This window comes from Bubalus kerabau, chromosome 10, assembly GCF_029407905.1.
Source record: "Bubalus kerabau isolate K-KA32 ecotype Philippines breed swamp buffalo chromosome 10, PCC_UOA_SB_1v2, whole genome shotgun sequence".
In the NCBI taxonomy this organism is placed as follows: Eukaryota; Metazoa; Chordata; class Mammalia; order Artiodactyla; family Bovidae; genus Bubalus; species Bubalus kerabau.
Genome location: NC_073633.1, coordinates 88,402,613 through 88,429,243, shown reverse-complemented (window position 1 = coordinate 88,429,243; position 26,631 = coordinate 88,402,613). Strand labels below are relative to the sequence as shown.

Genomic DNA, 26,631 nt, shown 5'->3' with positions numbered 1-26,631 from the left:
TAGAAGGACTGATGCTGAAGCTGAAACTCCAGTACTTTGGCCACCTGATGCGAAGAGCTGACTCCTTGGAAAAGACCCTGATGCTGGGAAAGATTGAAGGTGCGAGGAGAAGGGGATGACCAAGGATAAGATGGTTGGATGGCACCATTGACTCAATGAACATGTATTTGAGTTAACTCCAGGAGTTGATGATGGGCAGGGAGGCTTGGTGTGCTGCAGTCCATGGGATTGCAAAGAGTTGGACCCAACTGAGTGACTGAACTGAACTGAAAACAGCTTAAAGTTATTTTAATAGCTTTATTTAACAACAGTAAAAGCAGTTTTAAAATTCAATATGGGCTTCCCAGGTGGCGCTAGTGGTAAAGATCCCGCCTGTCAATTCAAGAGACATGAGAGATGCAGATTTGATCTCTGGTTCAGGACGATCCCCTGGAGAAGGGCACGGCAACCCACTCCAGTATTCTTGCCTGGAGAAACCCCATGAACAGAGTTGTCTGGCGGGTTACAGTCCATAGGATCACAAAGAGATGGACATGACTGAAGCGACATGCGCGCACACATGTTGAAATTACATAGAATAAGTCAGTGAGATATGAAGAGGGGATGATGTATGGCAGAAACCAACACAATATTGTAAAGCAATTATACTCCAATAAAAAATAAATCAATTAATAAAAAACAGATCTGGGAGGGGGGATAACTTAAAATCCAGGAATTGCTTGAGGGCAGAGAGGAAAGGCAGAAAAGGAAGAGGATAAACCCTACCTATGTCACCTCGGCATGTCCCCAAAGCCACGATTGTCTCCTGCTCCTGCTCCAAAGACAAGGGAAAATGCCAACACTGGAAACATCCTGAGATGATCAGTCATTCTGTGCCATCCCTGTACTTCCGCTTCATCACACTTCAAGTTTTGCAGGCTGGGATTTTTGCTGTCTTGGCAAATATGATGATGGTGTCAAACCTACTGTTTCCTAAATTTTTGCAGAAATGCTGAGAAGACTTCCATGGGGGCCTATTGTCAATTATCTGGAAAAAAGAGAAGTTTGCAGACATTAGCAACAAGAACTGTGTGGGGTGAGGCTCTGGATTTTAATGAGAAGGATTCAAATTAGAATGTTGGCTATTTCCTAGAGCTTGCTAAAAATAACCCAGGAGCCTGCTTCCTTCGCTAGCACTTCATTTTCAGTGCCTGCTCATGCTGAAGATGCAGGATAGCTGGAAAGTTCTCCTTGGGATCCAGCACCAGAGCTGTTTGTTCAGATAAATCTAATTTAGCTGTGACCTGCTCTCTCATGCACCAGCGCGCATGCTACCTTCAGGCTCCTGTCAAATTTACACTCAAGAAAGCTTGAAGGTGATAAGGGCGCACACATACCAACTTCTGTTGATTTTGCCTCTAATCTCTCTTCCCATTACTGTCACCAACTTAGCCCAAGTTACCGTCATCTCTTGCCTCGGCTACTGCCTCTTCTTTCTACCTTGAATCCATCCCCTCTCCCCCAACCCATCACATTGTAACCAAAACCACCTTTTCCCACACAAAATCTGAACACATCCCCTGCCATGACCATGAACACCAGGAACACCACCACCACCACCACACCAATAAAAATGGTTCAGTGGCTTTTCATTGCTTATATGATAAAGACAAGAACCTTCAACATGGTTTACAAGAGAGGCGCTCCCTAACCGGTGCCTGAGAACCTCTCCAGCCTCAGCCCGACCCCATCTGCTCTGCTAATTCCAATCCACTGTCCTTACTCTAGTGTCTTCTGCCTGTCAGGCCCCTACTGGGGCCCCAGCTGCAGCCCCGTCCTTCCTTCTTTAGCTGCCTTATTCTTATTCATCATTCAGCTCTCAATCAGGTCTGCACTTTCTTAGGAAAGCTTTCCCTGACCCTTCAGAAGAGGCCAAATCCTCTCTGAAATTGCCTCTCCTAGCCCAACAGACCTCTCCTTAGCAGCACTTACCACTACCTCATGGGCACGTTTATTTAATGATTAATTGATTACTAGCATTACCCCTCCCAACAGTAGCTCTGTGAAGGCAGGAACTACAACTCTTTACCCATCCTTGTATCCTCCACATCCAATACCTTGTCTGGCACAGTATGGGACAATCAATACTTGTTGAAAGATAGAAATGTTCACCCTGGCAGATCCAAGCCTTCCTCTCTTGCAGAGGAGAAAGGAGAAATAAAAGGGTCACCCCATCTAACTATACCTTTACCTCAATCCACCCCCATGAACTCCCTGGTTTCCTATCCCTTGCTGTCCTCACCTTAGTCCTTTTGACAGAAAACCTCCTGTATACAATTCATGGGGAAGGAGGTGGTCCTTGAATTTCCAGAAGTGCTGACTTCTGCCTGGGTCTTCTGAAGGAAGGGTCCCTACATGTGGTTTACATCGTCTCTCTCAATTTCTCAGTTCAAGTGGTAGAGCTCACATATCATTTTCCTCCATAAGTGAAAAATACATGCTTTTAACATCTCACTGCAGACAAAGTCTTGGGCACTCACTTGTAGAGGAGATTTAGGGAAGTAGGGCAGAAGGAGAATTTACAGGATTGGGAGAGGTGACTCACATGAAGATTTTAAAGCATCTATTTCCATGGTAGGGGGTGAGAGGTGGGGAGACAGGGATGGTGAGATGAGCAACAGGACCTGCAGGGCAAAGGAGGGTAAGAAAAGCTGGTGTACAAGCTGAGACTTCCTTCCTCACCCACTCTGCCCACGCCCACATCTCCCTGACCTGAGGTGGACCAGGCCTGTGGTTTAGAGTGAGATGGACCTGGGGGCCAGGATGAGACCACCACTAGCCCCCTGCTCGGCCTTTCCTGGAGGAGCAGCATTCAGCATCTGGTGCGCTGCAAATTCAGCCCAGCCTGTGATGAGGGAGTTATTATTGGCACATTCTCGAGTTTTATTGGGTGTTTTTAAACAGCGATTACTGCGAGAATATGCACAAGGCCAAGAGAAGTCTGTAAACACTGGGAAATGGATCTGCCTGCTCTGTGACAGCTGGGCCAGCTTCCACATGCCAGAAGTTTGGGGCAGGGTCAGATCAGGGCTGCAGATGGTCACCGGCAGGGAGCTACTATTTTGGGGGCACAGGTCATGGGAAAGGCTTCCAGTTCAAAGTTGGCTTCTATGACTGTCCCATAACTTTTCCTTCAGCCTCATGTTTCACAATCAACAGTCCCATCAAGTTTGAGGAAATCACTGGGTATTTTTGTTTAAAGACCCTGTTATGGTACTGCCATACAAGTCCATAAGATAAGTGGGCTCATTTTTACAGAAGAGAGGACGGTTTCAGCCTCAGACCTCTTTTACCTCTCATAAAAGGGGGAAGAAAATGGAAAAATTTAAATATCTTGTTAGGTTCTATTTATGTACATGTTTTCCCATTTCTGATGTGGACTGAGTTTTAGGAATTCTGTGCCCCTTGCAAAAACTACAGCTGCAAAAAATACAGAAGACAAGACATCAATCAGTACACTTGTTAGGAAACGTAAGTTGAGATTTCCAAAGGACAAAGAGCTGAGTTTTGAGATGGTTCATCTGGGAAATTTTTCCCAGTTATGTGAACAACTGAGAAAGGGCAGGGTCCCACTGACCCATGGGAAGTCCAAGTAGCTCTTCTGCTTCTCATTCACTTTCCATCTGTGGATGGGAAAAGAAATTGATCAAGGGGAAAGAGTCACCTAAGAGTTTGGAGGGGAGAGCAGAAAGTAATTATAGATGAGGATCTAGTACTAGAACTTGGTTTTCAAAGGCTAGTGCATAATGGACCCACCTTGGAGCATTTTAAGAATTCTGATTGTCAGACCCTTCACAGTATCTGCCTTTTCAATGGGCATTTCATGATTCCAAAGCAGCCGAAGGAAAAACTGCGCTAAAGCAGCTAAAATCACAGTGGAGGGTGCCAGGAAGGATAATGATATTCAGAAGCCATTATCATTGTTAAAACTCAGAGATAAAAGACAAATATTAGCTAAAGTATAAATCCAAGAAAAAATTAGGATGTTAAAAAGGTGAGCTCCATTCAAATAAGACCAAGGTTAGCTTAGCAGTCATTGAAAGTAGCTGCACATTAGTAAATTTGGTATAAAATTTTGGTTAGGAGAGAGAATGCCCAACTCAAACTGGATTAAGCAAAAAAAAAAAAAAATCAAGAATCTATTGGTTCACATCAATGGAAGGTATAGAAGTAGATCTGGTCTTCAGGGATTCATGGCTCAAATGTCATCAAAACTCAGTCCCTCTGTCTTCACCTCTTGAATGTTATGTTTCCTCTGTCTTGATTCTCTTTTCATATCTCTTCTTGTGGAGAAGATATTTGTCTGGAGTCCCAAGCTTTCATACTCGATTCCAAGTCTAGAAAAGAGAACTACTCTAAGTTACTCCCCCCAAAAAAATCCCAGAACTTTTTCTGATTGGACTAGCCTACATGGGTCTCATGACTACTTCTGAAACAATCTTTCTGGTCAGGGATTAAAAAATCATATTGCTGAGATCTGCATAATTTCTCCACCCCTAGATCTGGGCAGGGAGTGGTAGACTAAGTACATGGGGAAGGGGAGGTGTTACCCTAACAAAAAACTCTAGGATGTTCTTCCCAGAAAAAGTGGCAATAGAGGTTGGGGAGCAGAAGTCACAGTTGTGTACTACAGCAGCTGAGAAATATTGTCATCTATTTAACTATACAAAAATGTTACTATCAGCTAATATTCACATACTTATTACTCCATATAAAATATGGAAGTGTATATTTGAACATGGGTACTACATTATTATTATAATGATTTGTTTTGTTATTAATATTCCCCAGTGGATTATAACCCCTATGAGGGGAGAGACTATGTTTATTTTGTTTATCCATGTGGACAGTTCAGTTCAGTTCAGTCACTCAGTTGTGTCAGACTCTTTGCGACCCCATGAATTGCAGCACGCCAAGCCTCCCTGTCCATCACCAACTCCAGGAGTTCACTCAAACTCATGTCCATCGGGTCGGTGATGCCATCCAGCCATCTCATCCTCTGTTGTCCCTTTCTCCTCCTGCCCCCCATCCTTCCCAGCATCAGAGTCTTTTCCAATGAGTCAACTCTTCGCATGAGGTGGCCAAAGTACTGGAGTTTCAGCTTTAGCATCATTCCTTCCAAAGAACCCCAGGACTGATCTCCTTTAGAATGAACTGGTTGGATCTCCTTGCAGTCCAAGGGACTCTCAAGAGTCTTCTCCAACACCACAGTTCAAAAGCATCAATTCTTTGGCACTCAGCTTTCTTCACAGTCCAACTCTCACATCCATACATGACCACTGGAAAAACCATAGCCTTGACTAGACGGACCTTTCTTGGCAAAGTAATGTCTCTGCTTTTGAATATGCTATCTAGGTTGGTCATAACTTTCCTTCCAAGGAGTAAGCGTCTTTTAATTTCATGGCTGCAGCACCATCTGCAGTGATTTTGAAGCCCTGAAAAATAAAGCCTGACACTGTTTCCCCTGTTTCCCCATCTATTTGCCATGAAGTGATGGGACCAGATGCTATGATCTTCATTTTCTGAATGTTGAGCTTTAAGCCAACTTTTTCACTCTCCTCTTTCACTTTCATCAAGAGGCTTTTGAGTTCCTTTTCACTTTCTGCCATAAGGGTGGTGTCATCTGCATATCTGAGGTTATTGATATTTCTCCTGGCAATCTTGATTCCAGCTTGTGCTTCATCTAGCCCAGCATTTCTCATGATGTACTCTGCATATAAGTTAAATAAGCAGGGTGACAATATACAGCCTTAATGTACTCCTTTTCCTATTTGGAACCAGTCTGTTGTTCCATGTCCAGTTCTAACTGCTGCTTCCTGACCTGCATTTAGGTTTCTCAGGAGGCAGGTCACGTGGTCTGGTATTTCCATCTCTTTCAGAATTTTCCACAGTTTAATGTGATCCACACAGTCAAAGGCTTTGGCATAGTCAATAAAGCAGAAATAGATGTTTTTCTGGAACTCTCTTGCTTTTTCCATGATCCAGCGGATGTTGGCAATTTGATCTCTGGTTCCTCTGCCTTTTCTAAAACCAGCTTGAACATCTGGAAGTTCACGGTTCACGTATTGCTGAAGCCTGGCTTGGAGAATTTTGAGCATTACTTTACTAGCTTGTGAGATGAGTGCAATTGTGTGGTAGTTTGAGCATTCTTTGGCATTGCCTTTCTTTCGGATTGGAATGAAAACTGACCTTTTCCAGTCCTGTGGCCACTGCTGAGTTTTCCAAATTTGCTGGCATATTGAGTGCAGCACTTTCATAGCATCATCTTTTGGGATTTGAAATAGCTCAACTGGAATTCCATCACCTCCACTAGCTTTGTTCGTAGTGATGCTTTCTAAGGCCCATTTGACTTCACATTCCAGAATGTCTGGGTCTAGGTGAGTGATCACACCATTGTGATTATCTTGGTCGTGAAGATCTTTTTTGGACAGTTCTTCTGTGTATTCTTGCCACCTCTTCTTAATATTTTCTGCTTCTGTTAGGTCCATACCATTTCTGCCCTTTATCGAGCCCATCTTTGCATGAAATGTTCCCTTGGTATCTCTAATTTTCTTGAAGAGATCTCTAGTCTTTCCTATTCTGTTGTTTTCCTCTATTTCTTTGCATTGATCGCTGAGGAAGGCTTTCTTATCTCTCCTTGCTATTCTTTGGAACTCTGCATTCAGATGCTTATATCTTTCCTTTTCTCCTTTGCTTTTCACTCCTCTTCTTTTCACAGCTATTTGTAAGGCCTCCCCAGACAGCTGTTTTGCTTCTTAAGTCATCTCCAAAGTGGGATGTGTGTAAAAAGGTGTGGTGCATGAAGATAATAGTAGATTTTTAAGTTATTTTTCTTATCTAATTTTTTAGGATAAAAGGAAGCTTTATTAACATTTTGTGTATTGATACACAGATTGGCAATGACACCCTCGCTAGGTTCAGAAGTCAGACCTCCATGGTAATGGTAATAGGGGTCTCAAGAGAAGAGTGTGAACTCTACTTGCTCATTTGCTCCTCTGGCTCCTGGCCTCCTATTCTCTGCTCCATCTCTTGTTCCCACTCAGCACCCTTTAGATTCACTATCTGATGCTATGACTATCTGATACAGGACTTCTCACTCAGGGACTGTCCTCATCCAAGTAGAAGCCTCACCTTCTTTTTCACCCCAGGATGTCTGGCACTATGAGTGCAATCTGCTAATCCCTAGCCATCTTTATTTAGAGGCTCAGTGGTAATGAACCCAAACCTTCACATTGTGGATTGGAGAACAGGTTGGCTCAATTATCAGCCAACTTGGATTTCTCAAACATCCACAATGTCCAGAGCACCATGACAGGAAGAGGGAGATAAGGAGGTTCACAAGGGAAGAGTCTTGCCCTCATAGAGCTCAACAATGCAACTGTAAAGATGACTGGTATGGAGAGCAGAGGATGGTGATAACATGGGCTTTATTCAAAAGGCATCATTCCCCTTCTGCTGTTTTAAAGGGAGCACTGCTGTTAATAGGGCAAGGTTTTCCTGCACCCCAGTTCTTTTTATCAGAGTGTTGGACTTTACCTCCCCGTGTGTAGACAAATGTCATTAAATCATTAAATCTTCCCTAGGCTGAAACAAAGGAAGCTGGAAATGTACCTGATTTATCCAGTGAGAAAGGAAATTAGCCTGTCAAGAGAAAAATAAGGAGTAAAGATTTGATTCTCAGATTAGGAGTCAGATCTATGGCCTCCCCAGGGCTCATTCCAATAAGGTAAACAGACTGGCTGCATTATTTATCAATCTACAAGGGTTGCAGGCAATATCACCAATGCCCAATTTTATGTTTCATTAGGATTTCAATTAATCTCTTCCTCATTTAGTCTGGGAGAAGGATTGATCTGCCTTTAAGTGAATACCACACAATCCTTTCCTTTCAAAAGGCAAATAAGTTTATATATTTGATTTATTTCCTTTGTCATAATATGGTCCAGAAACATCTATTCTTTCTATTTCTCTGACTATATTGACTTTGCCAGAAGTTGTAGCTTCAAGAACTTTTCTTTCTGTCCCTAAGAAGAGGATTTTTCTCTGTCTGAATCTTGTATTTCCAAACAATTTTATTCCTGAGGAACATACCTCAAAAGAAAACTATTGTTCATGAGCACTCAGACATTTTGCAACTGTGCCAGTAAAGTAAAACCTCCCAAGAGATACCCAAAGTTCTTTTTGAGGTACCCTAATCTCCACATCTAACAGGAAACAAAGGTTTTACGTTTTCTTTAAGCCTAATAAGACTTGATGTCACTCAAAAATATGGAATATATGAAAATAGTTTCCAAAAGAACCTTTGGTAATTTTTTTGTCTACAAAATGAGTGGAACTATTCATGTTTTTCCATAGCCTCCTTCTCTCCACATAAAGAGAAAAACATCTACAAAAAGAAAATAGGTTATTCATATTCTACAGTTGAATCATTGATGTAAGCAACAGAACACTCAACTCTAAATGGCTTGAAAAATAAAGGGATTTAATCTTAACTGTACAGCAAGCCGTCTGAGGCAGGCTGGTTTCCAGTAGATCAATAATGCCATCAAAAACCAGATTCTTTTCTCCTTAGAACGCTAATTCTCATCTCGGACTTGACACATTACAATAGAAAGATGAGTGCAGTAACCTCAAGCACTGTTGTTGTTTAGACACTAAGCTGTATCCAACTCTTTTGCAACCTCATGGGCTGTAGCCCACCAGACTCCTCTGTCCATGGGATTTTCCAGGCAAGAATACTGTAGTAGGTTATCATTTCCTTCTCCAGGGGAATCTTCTCAACCCAGGGGTTAAACCCACATCTCCTGCACTAACAGGCAGATTCTTTACCACTAAGCCACCTGTGTTCATATATGAACACCCCAAAGCTAGAGGACAAAATGTTCCATCCCTATTTGCCTTTTAAGAGAAAAGTTTTCTTTTCCAGAAGCCCTGAAAATAAAAAAAGCTTTCCTCATATTGTATTGGCTAGAATGTATTATACACCCACATTCCATATCCAAAAAAGAAAACTTTATATTGCAGAATTCCCAGCAAAAGCCTCAAGATTACAAGCTGATTGGATTCCCCCACAAGTCAACTTCTGTGGCTAAGGGAATATCATAGTTTGATTGTTTGAGGCCTCTGTTGCTTAAACCAAGCACTTTTTTAAAGGCCACCTTAAAAAGGGGGCCTTATTGAGAAGTACTTGGAAAGTCAGCCTAGAGGACATCATCAGCATATGGGTTTTCCCACATTAGCATTACTTAAAGAAAATTGGATTTTAAAAAGACTATTAGAGCCACTCTTAGAATTAGAAGAGAATTCTCCACAGGGTAAATGTTCCTAATGCATTTAAATATGACATCATTGATAAAAATATGCTTACATGTTTTGGGGAACATTTTTATTGCATTTATCCCATGCTAATTCCATAGGACACCCTGTCTTACAGATGCTAATGGCTTCAGACTCAACTGAAAGTATTGGATTGGCCAAAAAGTTCATTTGGGCTTTTTTGTAAGATGTTATGGAAAAACCCAAACAAACTTTTTGGCCAACCCAATATACCCACTGTGCGTGCATGCTAAGTTGCTTCAATTGTGTCCGACTCTATGCCACTCTACAGACTATAGCCCGCCAGTCTCGGTCCAAGGGATTCTCCAGGCAAGAATATTTGACTGGGCTGCCATGCACCTGCTCCAGGGGATCTTCCCATTCTAGGGACTGAATCTGTTTGTCCTGGGGCTCCTCCATTAGCAGGCAGATTCTTCACCACTAGCACCACCTGGGAAACTCCAGTATATCCACTAAATTGTACTAAACCCCAGCGACCTATCACTATTTTAAAAAGAAATTTCCAAAACCCTCAAAAAGATAAAGCCTTTATATTATATCCTAAGCCCCTGGTTCCTCCTTCAAGAAAAAAAAAATGTTTTAATGAGCATTACTCACTTGAAATGAGTCCTCTCTTTCTGTAAACATTCTTTAACAAACCCTAACAATAGGTAGATGAGACCAGAAGCACGTATCAGTCTATTTGTCCATTTCCTTCATGTTCCCAGTCCTTGCGGGCACTTATCAGTGTATCTGATTCAGATATTAATAACCACGTGAGTAAATTTCATAATCACCACATCATAGAGGAAGGAATTGCAGCTTTGAGAGATTAAGCAATTTGCTAAGACCTCTCAACTCTTAACTAGACCAAGATTCAAACCCAGTTTTTCCTTATTCCAGAATGTGCATCCTCTCCACTTCACTAATGCTGTCTTACTAGCAGATCACCAGAGTATTCATTCATTCAATACATAATTATTGAGCCTCTACCCTGTGGCTGGCATCATGATAAACAGTGTAGAGAGACATATTCTTTGGCCTTCAGAGACCGAAGTGAGATAACAGAAAGACAACAAACAAATGAACAAACTAATACATGTATAATCTGAATGGCAACAAGTACAATAAGGGAAAAGAACAGGCTGCAGAGTATAGAGATATAGAGAGTTTACCTAAATATTCATTGGAAGGACTGATGCTGAAGCTGAAGTTCCAATACTTTGGCCACCTAATGCGAAGAGCTAACTCATTAGAAAAGACTCTGAAGCTGGGAAAGACTGAAGGCAGGAGGAGAAGGGGACGACAGAGGATGAGATGGTTGGATGGCACCACCGACTTGATGGACATGGGTTTGAATAAGCTCTGGGAGTTGGTGATGGACAGGGAAGCCTGGCGCACTGCAGTCCACAGGGTCGCAAAGAGTCAGACATGACTGAGTGACTGAACTGAACTGAGTTCACATAATGCAATCCAGCCCTTCACAGCGTCAGTATCACTCCGCTAATCTCTGCCCGATAGCTGCCCCTGCTTATAAGTAGATGAAACGGTAACAAAAGTCAGGTCAGACCAATTTTTGCTACACATACTAAGAAAAATTCTTCCTGAAGGGGGCAGAACTCTGTAGTCTGATGTAAGTTAGCTACTCCTCTGGAGAGGTAATTACCCTTTCTGATCAATCACATAGGCTATTTCTGCTGGACTTCAATGAGCTCAAGTGTCCTGCCTAGAAAATTTCGTGCACAGGGTCTTCTGTTTGTCCCTCCAGCTCCACTCTATACCTTTCACCACACTCATGAGCCTGGAAGGTAGCCTATATGGACTGCTTCCTGGGCTCCCTGGTTTTCCAGGTTGGGATGGGTTTGGCCAGTGAGAAGCACCAGCAGGAGACTGGAGGGCAAAGGGCAGAAAGAGAGTGAGCCTGGATATCCACGCCCTGGCTCTCTCTCCCTGTAGAGATGCCATGGGTTGGCTAGACGCCGCTACTGAAGGCTTCTGCTTCTGGAAGATGGCACCTTCTGTATAGCTCCCTTCTTCTGCTCTAGTGCCAGCTCCCTTGCCTTGTCCCTTCAAGTAAGAGTAGCAAAGGCTCCCACAGTTGCCAGCCCTGAGGGGCATACCCCTTGTTAGTATCCCCAAACCCCACACATAGCATAACAAACAACCTCTCTCCAACTGTCTTCACATCACCTGTTTTGAGTGAGCCATTTGCTTTCTACCAAGATCTAAACTAACACAACCACCATCAACTTCTTGAGTTGTCTAGCAACCTATGACCAGTCTCCCAGAGTGTCTAACGATCTTTAAACATTCTTTTTATTTTTTAAATTATTTTTTACTGGCATCACTGTAGACAGTGACTGCAGCCATGAACTTAAAAGACACTTGCTCCTTGGAAGAAAAGCTATGACAAACATAGACAGCAACTGTTACCAAAGCTGAAGCTCCAGTATTTTGACCATCTGGCTCAGTGGAAAAGACTGATAATGGGAAAGATTGAGGGCAAGAGGACAATGGGGTGACAAAGGATGAGATGTTAGATAGCATCATTGACTCAATAGACATGAATTTGAGCAAATTCCGGGTGATACTGGAGGACAGATGAGCCTGGCAGGCTACAGTTCATGGAGTCACAAAGAGCAGGACATGACTTAGCGACTGAACAACAGCAACAACACAGGTGATTTACAAAGCTGTGTTAGTTTCTGCTGTACAGCAAAGTGAGTTAGGTATACAAATTATATATCCACTCTGCTTTAGATTCTTTTCCCATATAGGCCATCAAAAAGTATTCAGTAGAGTTACCTGTGCTATATACAATAGGCCCTTATTAGTTATCTATTTTATATACAGTAATGTGTATATATCAATTCCAATTTCCCAATGTATCTCCTGCCCTCACTCTTTTCCCCCCTTGATAACCATAAGTTTGTTTTCTACATCTAGAGCTGTACTTCTGTTTTGGAGATAAGTTCATTTAAGACGCCACATATAAGTGATATCATATGATATTTGTCTTTTTCTGCCTGACTTACTTCACTCAGTGTGACAATCTCTAGGTCTGTCCATGTTGCTGCAAATGACATTATTTTGTTCTTTTTTTATGGCTGAGTGATATTCTATTGTAAAAATGTACCACATCTTCTTTATCCATTCCTCCATCGATGAACATTTAGGTTACTTCCATGTCCTGGCTGTTATAAAAAGTGCTATAATCAACATTAGGGTACATGCACAAACATTTTTTTAAAATGCAGCCTAGTAGTGATTATCTAAACTATTTTTCCCTAAATGTATGAATCAATTAAGAAATACTTAAGATAGTGTGTTCATAAGCCTCTTCTGGAGTGAGTTTGAAAAATACCTTTGAGATATAGTTCCAATTAGTTTGCTTGACAAGTTACTTTAACACATAAACACAAAAAGAGTCACACATTCTATTCCATAAATGATGAAGTCTCAGTTTTCTGTCCTTTGGGGTACTGGGAAAGAAACTTCCATGACAATTTTTCTTAAAGCCAGTGTCATAATATTGTAGCAGCAAATTTAGTTGCCAAGTCAAAGTATGATCACAAAAATTCTCTCATCAGAATCTTGGCCCAAGACAAGTTTGTCATCAAATCCTAGTGAAATGTATTGGCCTTGCTAGATCCCTGTTTATATAAAGGTAGGAGCAGCCACACAGTGTTTCTAGCACATCCACACACTTGAAGACTACTCATTTCATTGGTGACAGAATTCTAAGATCCGCTATATTCATCAAAGCTTCTAGTGCGGATCACAGACAAGGAACGCTGAGTTCCCTCCATTATCATCTGTCTCAGGAGTATAGACTTTTTTAGAACTTTCAAATGCTAACTAGCCATTCCTTTAGTGTATAATTTCTGATTAGAGTACTCCAAATATTAACTAACAGCCTCTGAAGTGTAGATAAAAAGCAACTAATATAGATTTTACAGTGTCTACACAGAAATGTTTTAAAAGTACAAACAATATGACAGATAAATGCCCTTGGACAGAACGCTGCCATCCCATGAGGCTTGCTTAGGTCACTTATTCATCTGTACATAGAGCATGTTATTACTGTCTTGTTACACTCAATCTATAACATAAAACTGCATATTCAACATTGATACAAAATCATCATGAAAAGCCATAAAAATGCCATTGTATGACAGAAACCATATTGTATTTTTAAATCCCTAATAATCCACTGTCTTAGATAAACTACGTTTAATTTCTAAGAAGGCCTTCATTGTTTATTGAATAACGCTACTGCTTTTGAACTGTGGTGTTGGACAAGACTCTTAAGAGTCTCTTGGACTGCAAAGAGATCCAACCAGCCCATCCTAAAGGAAATCAGTCCTGAATGTTCAGTGGAAGGACTGATGCTGAAGCTGAAGCTCCAATACTTTGGCCACCTGATGTGAAGAACTGACTCCTTGGAAAAGACCTTGATGCTGGGAAAGATTGAAGGCAGGAAGAGAAGGGGATGACAGAGGATGAGATGGTTGGATGGTATCACCGACTCCATGGACATGAATTTGAGTAAACTCTGTGAGTTGGTGATGGACAGGGAGGCCTGGAGTGCTGCAGTCCATGGGGTTGCAAAGAGTCTGACACGACTGAGCGACTGAACTGCCTGAACTGAACTGCCATCTCAGGGGCATGCTCTTCCTTCTAAATTGACTATTTCCTTTTGCTCTGGAGAACAGTTTAAATAGTTTGCAAATCCGTGTTCACACTCTTGGACATGCTCAGTGTGACATACTCAGGTTACACTGTGACACTCCTCTTCACTGGCACCATCCTTCTTCAGAACTGCCCCCTACAGTAGAAGGAGCCACTCGCCCATCCTTCACTCAGGTAGAAGTGGGTGAGCTCCATCCTGCCAATCTCAGCTCATTCATTATTAAACAGCTAATGTGAGCATAATTCTGAGGCTGACCTGGGAAGACTGAAAAGGAAAATTTAAGGTGATTGTAGGAGGGCTGTACCCATCTGGCTGAAGATTACTGGCAATTATCCAGTTTTCTTAGGCAGGGAAGAATCTATTTTTATGAGGCTTATTGGTGGCTAATTGCTTGAAAATATTCAACAGAATACAATTTCTCAGGCATTCAACCAGCTCCCAGAAGCTTTCCTTTTCTAACATGGGTCCAACCCATTATACTTATTTCCAAAGGACTGTCCACAGTAATTTATCATAAAGAAATTCCATTGTGTTGTTTGAGATAGAAGGCCAATTAGATGCTGTTAAGATGAAAAACACTCTTCACTGAAATGATGTGTCTTATAATGATTCCTGTGTAATGTAGTCATGTGAAAGATAGTTCAAAAAATAAGCTATTATATTAAAATCTCTGCTTTGCTATTAATATAAAAATAAGTTTTATGACAGGCATTCTACGTGCAAGTTAGGAATCCATTAACTGATCAGAACCCAATTCAGTTAGAAAAATCCTTAAAATTGAAGATGAGATACCTACGGTGATTTGTCCAAGTAGACAGACAGAAAAGGAAGACAGGTATGACAAGGAGGTGCTGGGGAAAAGCTGGAGAAGACAGTCTATAGGACATCAGGATGCTAACAGAATTAGACATGAACTTAGTCAGAATCCCTAGAAAGATCCTCAGAGACATCTTAAGGCTGGGAATAAAGGATTGTTAACAGTTTGCTTTTTTAAAACGGCAGCAAAATATCCAATATCCCTCTCATTAAAAATGGGTCTTTGTCTCCTCCCTATGAGTGTGGGTGGGCCAATGACTGCATCACCCGGTACAGTCACCACGTGACTTTTGAGGCTGGGTTGGAAATGGCCATATAACTTACACCTGGTTTTGTTGCAATGTGTGTTCTATGTTGCAAGCCAGCCACCATGTAAGAGTCTTGACTATTTTAAGACTAAAGGAGATGTCATGTGTGGACCCTTATTAGCCACCAGGGAGCATCAGCTGCCAGCCACAGGATGGTCCATCTTGCACATCCAGCCCAATGGAACCTTTGGATGTTTGTAGCCCAGTACACATCTGATTGCAATTGCATACAGGAACTAAGTGAGAACTTCCCAGATGAGCCCTTCAGAATTTCTGGCCCTGGGGCAACTTAACTTACAGCAATGGTAACCAAAACAAAGACTGATTCCTTGACCTATGGGAGATCTGAGTGTGAATTTTACAGACAGAATACTCTGGGACTGCATTAGGCAAACTTTAAAAAGAAAAAGGCATTGAAACATGTATAATATCATATAAGAAACGATCGCCAGTCCAGGTTCAATGCAGGATACAGGATGCTTGGGGCTGATGCACTGGGATGACCCAGAGGGATGGGATGGGGAGGGAGGTGGAAGGGGGGTTCAGGATTGGGAACACATGTACTCCCGTGGTGGATTCATGTTGATGTATGGCAAAACCAATACAATTTTGTAAAGTAACTAGCCTCTAATTAAAATAAATAAATTTAAATTAAAAAAAGAAAGAAAAAGTCAAAATGGCTTTTCTGGCAAACTGTCTGAATAACTGTAGCACCTTCTTTTTTTTTCCAGATCCAGAAAAGTCCCCTTCTTCTCCAGATATTAAATAAAACTCAAATAAATTATCTTTCACTCTATAAGCCATTTTCTCATATTTGATGTCACCAAAAATCCCACTGAGTACTAAAATATTTTCTCAAAACATATATTTTTGAGCTATAAAAACAAAAAAAAATTTTAAGTATTTTGTTGTTTTTAAGATCAAACTGCATCAAATCCTTCTTAGTTGCTCCTGAACTAAGCCTTTTTCACTAATAACAGCTTTATTCTTAAAGGTTTCACCAGCTCTGAATCAAGATCTGTTGTGACTCATGTGGTGTGTGGGTAGCAGCTAAAGACTTTCTGGAAGGGTAAGTTACTCCAGGGAAAACATCCCAAATGATTTTGAAAAATACATTGTAACAGTTATAAAACATCCATGGCAGGATCTGCAGGCAGCCCTAGAATTAACTGCATTGAGGATTAGCAGCAGGTACATGGTTAGAAATGGAATAATCTGGAAAATAACATTTTAAAGAATAGGGTAGAACAAAGGTGTATGCTCACAGAAAAACATCTGACGATTGGCCCAACAGGAAGATGGATGCCCTGCAATTATCAGGCATTGGAAGGAAGCATGAAGTACCGGCAGAGTCTAGTTCAGCCTCAAAATAAGATCTCTCTCTCATTCACACACACACACACACACACTCTTCCTTGGAAAATTATCTTAAGGCCATAAAATCAGACTTCTGTTTACTATAGTTCTTCATGGAGACCCTCCTGCACTGATTTTGCCTCCCACATAACATTAAAAGGACCCAACATGAATCAGGCTGACCAAATCTCTTGGTCAGCTCACAGCCAAAACTTGGCAAAACCACAACATAGAAAAATCACATTCGTTACCCTTCTGCTTTTCCTTTCTGTACTTTACACCCCCTGAAGCACACTACCCCCATTGACCTATCCACTTCTCTGTCCCCTCTCTGAGCGAGTGCATGAAACCTATTTGATTGACCATCCTTGATAAATGACAATTTTCACAATGGGACTTTTCCAACTCCCCTTCCCCCTCCAAAAGTTGTCCCTCCAATTTCCCATTCTCTGAATGCTAAAATCCCTCTCTGACACCTCCAAGGTCTTTGGGGAAAAAAAAATTCAAACTCCATTATCTTGGTATTTAAGAGTAACAGTTTATAAGATCCAACCTCTCTTGATAGCTATGTTTCTCATGCTTTCCTTCTCCAGACAAAGGCAGTTATTACTTATCACTTCTTCTTTATCTTCTGGTTGCTGTTCACCACGTACTTTCCCCAAAATACCATATCTTTGTCTGTTCCTTGCCTCCGACCCAGAATGCCCTCCTCCCCCTCCAAACATACTGAAGTCCAGCTTTCCTTTAAGACTCAGATCAAATGGACCATCTCTGTGAAGCCTTCTCCCCCAACCCAAGCCCTGGTGATAGTGTCTGCCTCTGAATTCTTTACCACTCATTTGGCCTTTAGTCCCTGCGGTGTCACAGAGCTACTCATTTGTTTATGACTCGTTTCTCTTTCTCAATATGGGGCAGTGACAGTGTTGTGTCTCTTTGGTACCTCTGACACACCAGGCTCCACACTCAGCTTACATCAGACAACATGCGTGCTGTCAAGAGAAAATCTACAGCACGAACTCCTGACTTGGTGTTCTTCCCAGGGAGCTTTGAGAACAGTATCAAGTAGATAGTATATAGTTTGTATCAAGTATATAGTTTGGTGCTGGGTTTTTTTTTTTTTTCCATTGCTTCCAAAAATGCAGTAACTCTCAGGGATAAATGTAAAGACATAAGTATATATGTGTATATATATACATATTTATATAAATGTGTATATATATATATATTTATATATACCTCAACATTTATATATATATATAAATGTTTATATATGTTTATATATATATAAAATGTTTATATATATATATATATATATATATATAAATGCTGCTATTGCTAATTGCTAAGTCACTTCAGTCGTGTCCGACTCTGTGTGACCCCATAGATGGCAGCCCACCAGGCTTCCCTGTCCCTGGGATTCTCCAGGCAAGAACACTGGAGTGGGTTGCCATTTCCTTCTCCAATGTGTCAAAGTGAAAAGTGAAAGTGAAGTCGCTCAGTCGTGTCTGACCCTCAGCGACCCCATGGACTGCAGCCTTCTAGGCTCCTCCATCCATGGGATTTTCCAGGCAAGAGTACTGGAGTGGGGTGCCATTGCCTTCTCCAATATAAATGTTGAGGTATATATATATAGCTCCTTAGGAGCCAAATTGAGCAGATATCAAGGCAGCTCAGCTGACCCTTTAGACCCTCTAGACCAAAGTAAATCTTCAACATTTGCTTTCCCATCACAGCCTGTATGGCCTTGTAATTAGGTCAGACACCTGCACACACTCTCTCAAATTCCCTTGCCCACCTCCTTCCTTTTTGTTCCTGACGGGTGTCCTCCCTGTGCCAGGTTACCCCTCTACTTGAGACTTAAACATCCAGTTGTAGAGCACGAGATCTGGCTTTTTTATGGGAGGAGGGACTGTGCTGGGTCTTCACTGCTGCACGGGCTTTTCTTCAGCTACTTTTCATTGCAATATCCGGGCTTCCCATTGTGGTGGCTTCTTTCTTGCAGAGTATGGGCTTTAGGGTGTGCAGGCTTCAGTAGTTGTGGCTCCTGGGCTCTAGGACACAGGTTCAGTAGTTGTGGTACATGGGCTTTGTTGCTCCGCAGTATATGGGATCTTCCCAGACTAGGACTCGAACCTGTGTCTTCTGCATCAGCAGGCAGATTCTTTACCACTGAGCCCACAAGGAAGCCCAGGGATCTGGCCATTTAAGATCTAGTCTGAGCAGGTGAGGGGCTAGCTGGTGATCCTGGAAGAGAGGGAGCATTTGCTTTCTGTGGGGTGAACCTCCATCAGTGAGAAATAGGAAATGGGAGCAGCAAGGCTGATCAATACTTCCTCCTCTCTTTCACTTTTTAGCTACTCCAGGTGGGGTTCCTTCTTTGCCATCCATATGGGCAAAATGCTGCATGTACTGAGTGAACACAACTGCTGTGTCCCTTGTCTTTTTGTGGCTCATTGTGAATGGTGACCAGTGTGTAATGCTTTGCATCACATCACTTCCCGTCTTCCTGAATCAAGTCTCTTTTTCTTTTCCTCTCCCCGTTTTGTGCTTGCATCTCCCTATAAAGGGGGTTAGCACCTTAATCCTTGCCTCAGGCTCTGGAGTGCTCAGGCTAAGGTAGTTCCCTTTTTAATCAGCCTATTTTATTGAGACCTGGAGTTCCACTTCATAGAATGGAGTACAAATAACAGCTTTCCAGGAGTATCACTAAGTGCAAGACTTGAACTCCCATCTCCCAGTTTATAGAAAGTCTGCCAATCTTACTGGACTCTTTCTCCTCTCATCGACTCCAAAGCTTAGTTATTTACAGAGAGCCAGATCTGCATATTCCTGAATCACTAATGAAATCAGGATAGCTCTTCGAGGCTGGAAGACTTCCAGGTCTTGCATTTAAAAGGATTGGTTTATGTATCTCTTGTCCTTTTCTCCTTCATTCTGGCTAAGAGCTGAAGAAATCTGTGGTAGCTTCCTTGTCTTGAGATAGAAACCACAAGTTGGAAATGACAGAGTTGTTCAGATAGCCCTGGATAGCTTATCTCTGGAATAAGGCCTACATAAGAGGGGTAACTTTTCCACCTTGCTCAAGCCTCTGCATTTTAAAGTCTCTTTGATTATATAACCTAATCTGTTCCTTGTTTTCTCTGCCTGCTCTGAAATCCCGCTGTCACCTTACTGAGAGATGTCTCTGTGGACCATGTCACTGCTTTTGCTGCTGGTGCTGAAGTCTGTTGTCACCGCCTGCTGAAATGTCAGCATTCTGAAGATGTATTCTCCTGTGTGACTCACAAAGTTCTTGTTTCCAGTCATGAACCCATAGTGAGGCCAGCTCCGTCTACCTAAACAAGTTCAAGAGGAAATCAGTCATCTATGCAAGACTCTGCTATTTGTTTCTCAATACTTTTCTTCCTCATTTCCTTACTAATGGAAACCTGCTTTTGTAATGGAGTCGTATTTGCCATCCTCCCACCCAATACAGCTTTTGCCCAAGGTTAAATAAAAAGCTATGGTTCCCCAACTCCTTGGGTCTGAGGCTGACCACATAATACAGGTTTGAAAGAAGTGACTTCAAGGAAGATTCTCATTTCCCAATACAGGCACCTCCCTTGGTACCACATCACTTCCTTTTCCTTCTTAGTAAATGGAGAGCAAGCATCAGACTGAAGGTGGAACAGCCGTTCTGCAACCTTGAGGAGAGGAGATGCTTGAGATAGCAGAGCAGGAAGATAGAAACCTCCTGAAACACTGACTACATCGTGGAGCCACTTGTTTGCTATATTAAGAAAAATAAATCCCAATTTGGCTAAGCTTCCACAGTCAGGACTCTATCATGCACAGGCAAAAGCAGTCTCTAATGGATACGCCCCACCAGAAGCCCGGGGTTTCTCTCACGCATTTTGCCAAACTGTACCCAACAGCCTTCAAGTCATACTTCAGTTGTTTTTCTCCAAAACAAACAAAATTAAATTCTACCTTACAAAAAATGCAGTACACCAAAGTCACTTATTTGAGTGATTGAGTGAGTGGAAGTCACTCTGTTATGTCTGACTCTTTGTGACCCCATGGACTATACAGTCCATGGGATTCACCAGGCCAGAATACTGGAGTGGGTAGCCTTTGCCTTCTCCAGGGCATCTTCCGAACCCAGGGATCGCACCCAGGTCTTCCATATTGCAGGAGGATTCTTTACCAGCTGAGCCACCAGGGAAGCCCAAGTTTACTGCTTGTGTTTCCCGCTAGACTCTAAACTCCATGAAGGCAGGATCCACGGGGGTCTTGCTCACTGCCTTAACCTCAGTGCCCAGCACACTGCCTGGCATATGTCTCCAAATGTGTCCTGGAGAGAATGATGACCAAATGAGAGAATGAAAACCCACTATTATCTACTTACTTAGATGACTCATTATTGGAAGGCAACTCATTCACACAGTTATTTTATTCATTAATTTAACCAATATTAATGGCCTATTCTGGAATGGGCATAGTGATAGTAAGTGAGGATCTTTATTCCACACATAAGGCAGTCACTGCCCTCAATGAGCTTAACTTCTAGTGGAAGGGACAATCAACTTTTAAACAAAAATTCAGATAGTGCTAAGTATAATAGGCAAAGAAGCTTCTTCACCTGGGGGATTCCTGGAAGACCATATGTGTGTGTATGTTAGTCGTTCAGTTGTGTCCAGCTCTGCAATTCCATGGACTGTAGGCCACCAGGCTCCTCTGTTCATGTAATTCTCCAGGCAAGAATACTGGAGTGGGTTGATATGCCCTTCTCCAGGGGATCTTCCTGACCCAGAGATCTAACCTGGGTTTCCTGAATTGGTGGCAAATTCTTTACCATCTGAGCCACCAGGGAAGCCTGGAAGACCATATGTAAGTATAGTTTATTGACAGTATATCAACATGTATATCAATATAATCACATCAATCTAAACAGTCCAAGTTCTGAGAACTAATTGTTTTCTAAAGACTAGCAAGGAATGAGATGGTCAATTTCCCTTTTTGAATTTACTATTACATGCATTTCTTTTTCTTAATTTAAAAAAAATTAATTTTTAATTGGAGGATAATTGCTTTACAATGTTATGTTGGTTTCTGCCCTATAACATCATGAATTAGTTGTAACTATACACATATGTGGACTTCCCTGGTGGCTCAGATGGTAAAGACTCTGCCTGCAATGCGGGAGACCCTGGTTTGATCCCTGGGTTGGGAAGATTCCCTGGAGAAGGACATGGCAACCCATTCCAGTATTCTTGCCTGGAGAATTCCACGGACAGAGGAGCCTGGTGGGCTACAGTCCATGGGGTCACACAGTGTCAGACACAACTGAGTGACTAACATACACATACATACATAAATACATATGTATACATATATATTATATATATATACACACACACACATATATATATGTATATCCTCTCCCTCTTGAACCTCTCTCCCCACCCACTCCTGCCCCTTTAGGCGCCAGGCTGGGCTCCCTGTGTTATACAGCATCTTCCCCCTAGCTGTCTGTTTTACACACGGCAGTGTATATATGTCAATGCTGCTTTTTAAATTCATCCCACCCTCTTCTTCCCTGGCTGTGCCCACAAGTCTGATCTCTATGTGTGAGGATTACATGCATTTCTGAAGAAAATAAAGGCAGACAAAGAAAGGGAGGGAGGGAGAGAGCAAGAAGAAGGAATTTTATCCCCCCTGTTAAATAGCCTTCCTCTTCCCTGGCCAGGAGAGAAACAAGGCCAGTGGGGAGGGTCTTTTGTGAAAGTAGACGGTGCTGGAAAGAACTGCTAATACCCCAGGAGAACAGCCTCTGAGCTCTCCTATGCTCAGAAGAATGTACTGTATGAATTTTGCAGTACATGCTTGTGTTTCAAACTCTCCAACAGGCTCAATCGTTGTTACCCCTCAAATCCCCTCTGGTTCTCTGATGTGGTTACTGACTCCCTAAGTGACCTCTCCTGAATCCTAGGAGAACCACTAAGACTTTCCACATGGGCTCTGCCTTCTTTCCACCATGTGAGCTTCAAGAACAGAGCAAGCTGCTTCTTAAAGCATGTACCCTTGTAAAAACTGAAGTGAAGGATACCTTTAATTTCTGAAATCCAGAGAAGGCTATAATATCACCTAGCTCTGGCATCCTAGAAACTAATATCACATGTCTTTATATTCTGAGTTAGTTTGGCAACTTTGTGAAGGAAATAAAATTAACTTAGTTATGTTAGTGAGAAATGCCTGGGCTTCCCTGGTGGCTCAGTGGTTAAGAATCTGCCCGCTAATGCAGAAAACACGGTTCAATTCCTGATCTGGGAAGATCCCACATGCCTCAGAGCAACTACTGAGCCTGTGCTTTAGAGCCCAGTAGCCACAACTACCCCACTCCAGTACTCTTGCCTGGAAAATCCCATGGACAGAGAAACCTGGTAGGCTGCAGTCCACGGGGTCGTGAAGAGTCAGACATGACTGAGCGACTTCACTTTCACTTTTCACTTTCATGCATCGGAGAAGGAAATGGCAACCCACTCCAGTATTCTTGCCTGGACAATCCCACGGACAGAGAAGCCTCGTGGGCTGCAGTCCATTGGGTCGCAAAGAGTCAGACAAGACTGAAGTGACTTAGCACACATACATTTCAAAATGACCACCAGGATAAATCTAGTTATAATATGTCACTATAAAGGCATTACATAGTTATTGACTGTATTCCTCACACTGTACATGTCATACCAGTGACTCTATTTTGCAACTGAAAAATTATTTAAAATTTTTTTATTGTGGTAAAAGTCACATACTCCCATACTTTGGCTACCTGATGCAAAGAACTGACTCATTGGAAAAGACCCTGATGCTGGGAAAGATTGAAGGCAGGAGGAGAAGGGGACAAGAGGATGAGATGGTTGGATGGCATCACTGACGTGATGGACATGAGTTTGAATAAGCTCCAGGAGTTGGTGATGGACAGGGAAGCCTGGAGTCCTGCAGTCCCTGGGGTCGCAAAGATTTAGACACAATGAGTGATTGAACTGAACTGAACTGAAAAGTCACAAAATATAAAACATACATTTTAACCATATTTAACTGTATAGTTCTGGACATTTACTAAACTCATTGTGATACTAATTCATGATGTATGTGAAGTCTAATCATTATGCTCTACACCTTAAACTATTCAGTGCTAGAGAGAGAGGTATATGTCAATTATACCTCAATAAAACTGAAAGAAAAATTAAAATTAAAAAAAAATAGAGACATCATTCTCTGGTTGAGAAGAATAAAGTGTGTCTTGGCTTAGAAGAGAGAGAGACACTTCCCCAAAGCAAGAAAAAGTGCTGGTTACAAATACCCGACCTGTCATTTTGACCCACAACCCTGCCTGTTGCCAAACTAAAGTAAGAAACAAGCACAAGTCATAGAATGAACTGGAATGGGGAAATACATCTCTACTGTTCAAAGAGAAAGCAGGATTCTCCATAAGAAATTAAGGCTCCAATGAAGGATAAGAGTTCTTAACCAAAAAAGTAGTCAGAGGATGGAAAAAAATCCTAACCTCTAGCTACCCTTCTTGGGAGGCAGATGAAGCAGTGAACGAGTCTAGAAGACAAACACTGTTGGGGACTCTGGGAAGATGAGCAAGACAGACCAAGAAGCCAAAACCATCCTTCTTAAAATTGTACAGATTTTCTATTTCTTTCACTACCTGTTAAACCTGCTAAAATATTTCACAAGGCATGACCTGTAACCCTAGAGTTCACTTTCTTTCTTCCTGGGCAGAAATTGTTTGCATTGCAATTGAATTAAAAAAAAAGTTGTAATTCTGCTTATTTTCAACATACTAACCTCTACTCTTATAGAGCTGTAAAATAACGGAATCAATCATTAATAGGAAACCAAACAAAGTTAAACATTCCTAGAAAATCAGATTATCCCCACAGAGGTTAGACTATTAAACAGCACACAGCACTGTACTGAAAGGACATCCAGTAGTCCCTTTTGCCTGTTTCCAAGTTTGGAATAATTTTTAATAACAAACCACACCTTTTAAAAGTGCTGTCCAGAAAGCAGGGACTCAGATATTTGTCCACTGATATTCACAGAAGCTTTACTCATAATAGTCAAAAGGTAGACCTAAATGTTCACTGACAGATGAATGAATAAACAAATGTGGTATATCCACACAGTGGAATGTCACTCAGCCATGAAAAGGAATGAAATTTTGATGCATGCTACAACATGATGAAACTTGAGGACAACATGCTAATTGAAATCAGCCAGACACAAAGGACAAATACTGTCTGATTCCACTTATATAAGATACTTGGAATAATCAAATTCATAGAGACAGAAAGTGGAATAGTGGTTACCAGAGGCTAGGGGGAGAAAGGAGTGGGAGTTAATATAATGGGTACAGAGTTTGCATGAGATGATGAAAAGTTCTGGAGACGGATAGCGGTGACAGTTGAAAAAAATGTGAATGTACTTAAAGCCACTGAATGGTACATTTGAAAATGGTTAAATGGGAAATTTTATGGTATGAATTATTTTACCATAATAAAAAAGGAAGGAAGGGAGAAAAGAAAGGCAAAAAGTGCTGTTTAATTATTGGACTCACCTTTAGTTTTGGGGTTTGTGATTTTTGTCTGCTACTATGTACCAGGCGCTATGCTAAGCAACTCATTTAATCTTCACAGCACTGTGGGGGTTACTGTTTATTTTATGGATGAGCTATGGTGATTCAGAGAGGTTAAGTCAGTTTCCTTAAGTAATACAGCAGAGCCAGTTCTGTCTCCGTTCAAAGGCTATGCTCATAACCACTCCCCTCTACTGCCTCTTCTTTCCCCACAAATCTTTCACTTGTGAATAATGAAGTAATTTTTAGAATTACCTGCTACATCTCTGAGCTTTTTCATTTTGTGCTTTCAAAAAGGGGGAATGAAAGTAGCATTGTGCCATAAATCCACAGTGAATTTTTGCCCTGTGAGCTCCTACAGCTTTAAAGTCCTGCTCTCAGTGAGTTTTTTCTCCCCTCTCTTAAGCCTCGGGCTCATTGAAGAATTAAGAACCCAGACAAGGCGTCTTTGGAAGGCAGAAAAGAGAATAACCTGTGAAGTGGGTGACATCCAGAAAAATGAACAGCTGTTCCCAAAATGTCTGATTAAATGGTACAAAACCCAGACGGAAACAAAGTTTTGGTAGGACTCTAATAAATAGAATTCTGAATCAGCGTCCCTCAAGGAAGGGAGCTGTGGCCAGGATAAAACAAATTGCTGAATTAAAAAAACAAAACAAAACAAAACAAAACCTCATTTCTATTAGGTTTTGGAATATATTATCTACATTTACACATACTTTCTCTTCAGTTTTGCTAGGTTCTACCCATTTACAGCATGAGATTAAAAACTCCCTTTAAAACCAAGAAAGCCCTGGGACTTTCACACAAAAGAAATGATTAGACTTCCCGGTCCGTGACAGCCCGTCGCGGAGCACCCCTTAACCGGAGCACCCCTTAACCGGAGCACCCCTTAAACCAGATTAGACTCCAGGAGGAGAAAAGGACGCATTTCATAGCGCAGGACAGAAAGGGGATCATTCCTGCTCCCTCCTGATCAGAGAATCCAGCCATGCCACGCGGATCACGGAAACCTAATCCCGGGAAATTGTGCGCACCACGGGCAAGAGGGTGGGACTGTCAGTGGGAGAAGGAAGCCCTGAGTCACCGAATCGATTCTTCTTTTATCCGATCCTGTGGGCGGGAGTGTGGCAAACTGCTCGTTTTTCAGCTCCTCTGAGCGCGAGTACAGGAGTTAGCGGCTAAGGAATGGGGGTGGTATTGTGTTCGCTTGTAATTAGAACCGAATAAACCTCAGCTGAAACCGGAGCCAGAGCCCTGCTGGGCGGCTGCCCACGGGCAGCTCCGGGGAAAGCTTGTCGAGGAGGAATGCTTGCCTTCCTGCTCTCTCACCTCCCCGCTCATCTGCCCAACCCCTCTGCTCCCAACAGGTCAGACTCAGATCTGCTGCACGGGGAAATGGTGGTGGTTGGACGTTTGGATGTTAAGTGGCTGAGAGCACAGGGGAAAAGATGATCCAGAAGATTCATCCAACGGCG

General features: G+C 42.0%; 1 long non-coding RNA gene across 1 annotated transcript; it reads right to left on the bottom strand.

The window, feature by feature from the left end:
* Positions 1–314: 314 nt before the first annotated feature.
* Positions 315–26,596, bottom strand: LOC129620659 (uncharacterized). The gene is made up of 5 exons (XR_008698643.1): positions 26,191–26,596; positions 25,136–25,248; positions 19,695–19,862; positions 3,796–4,376; positions 315–1,027 (listed from the first exon to the last, which is right to left on the bottom strand). It is a non-coding gene; the product is annotated as an uncharacterized LOC129620659 (long non-coding RNA).
* Positions 26,597–26,631: the final 35 nt, after the last annotated feature.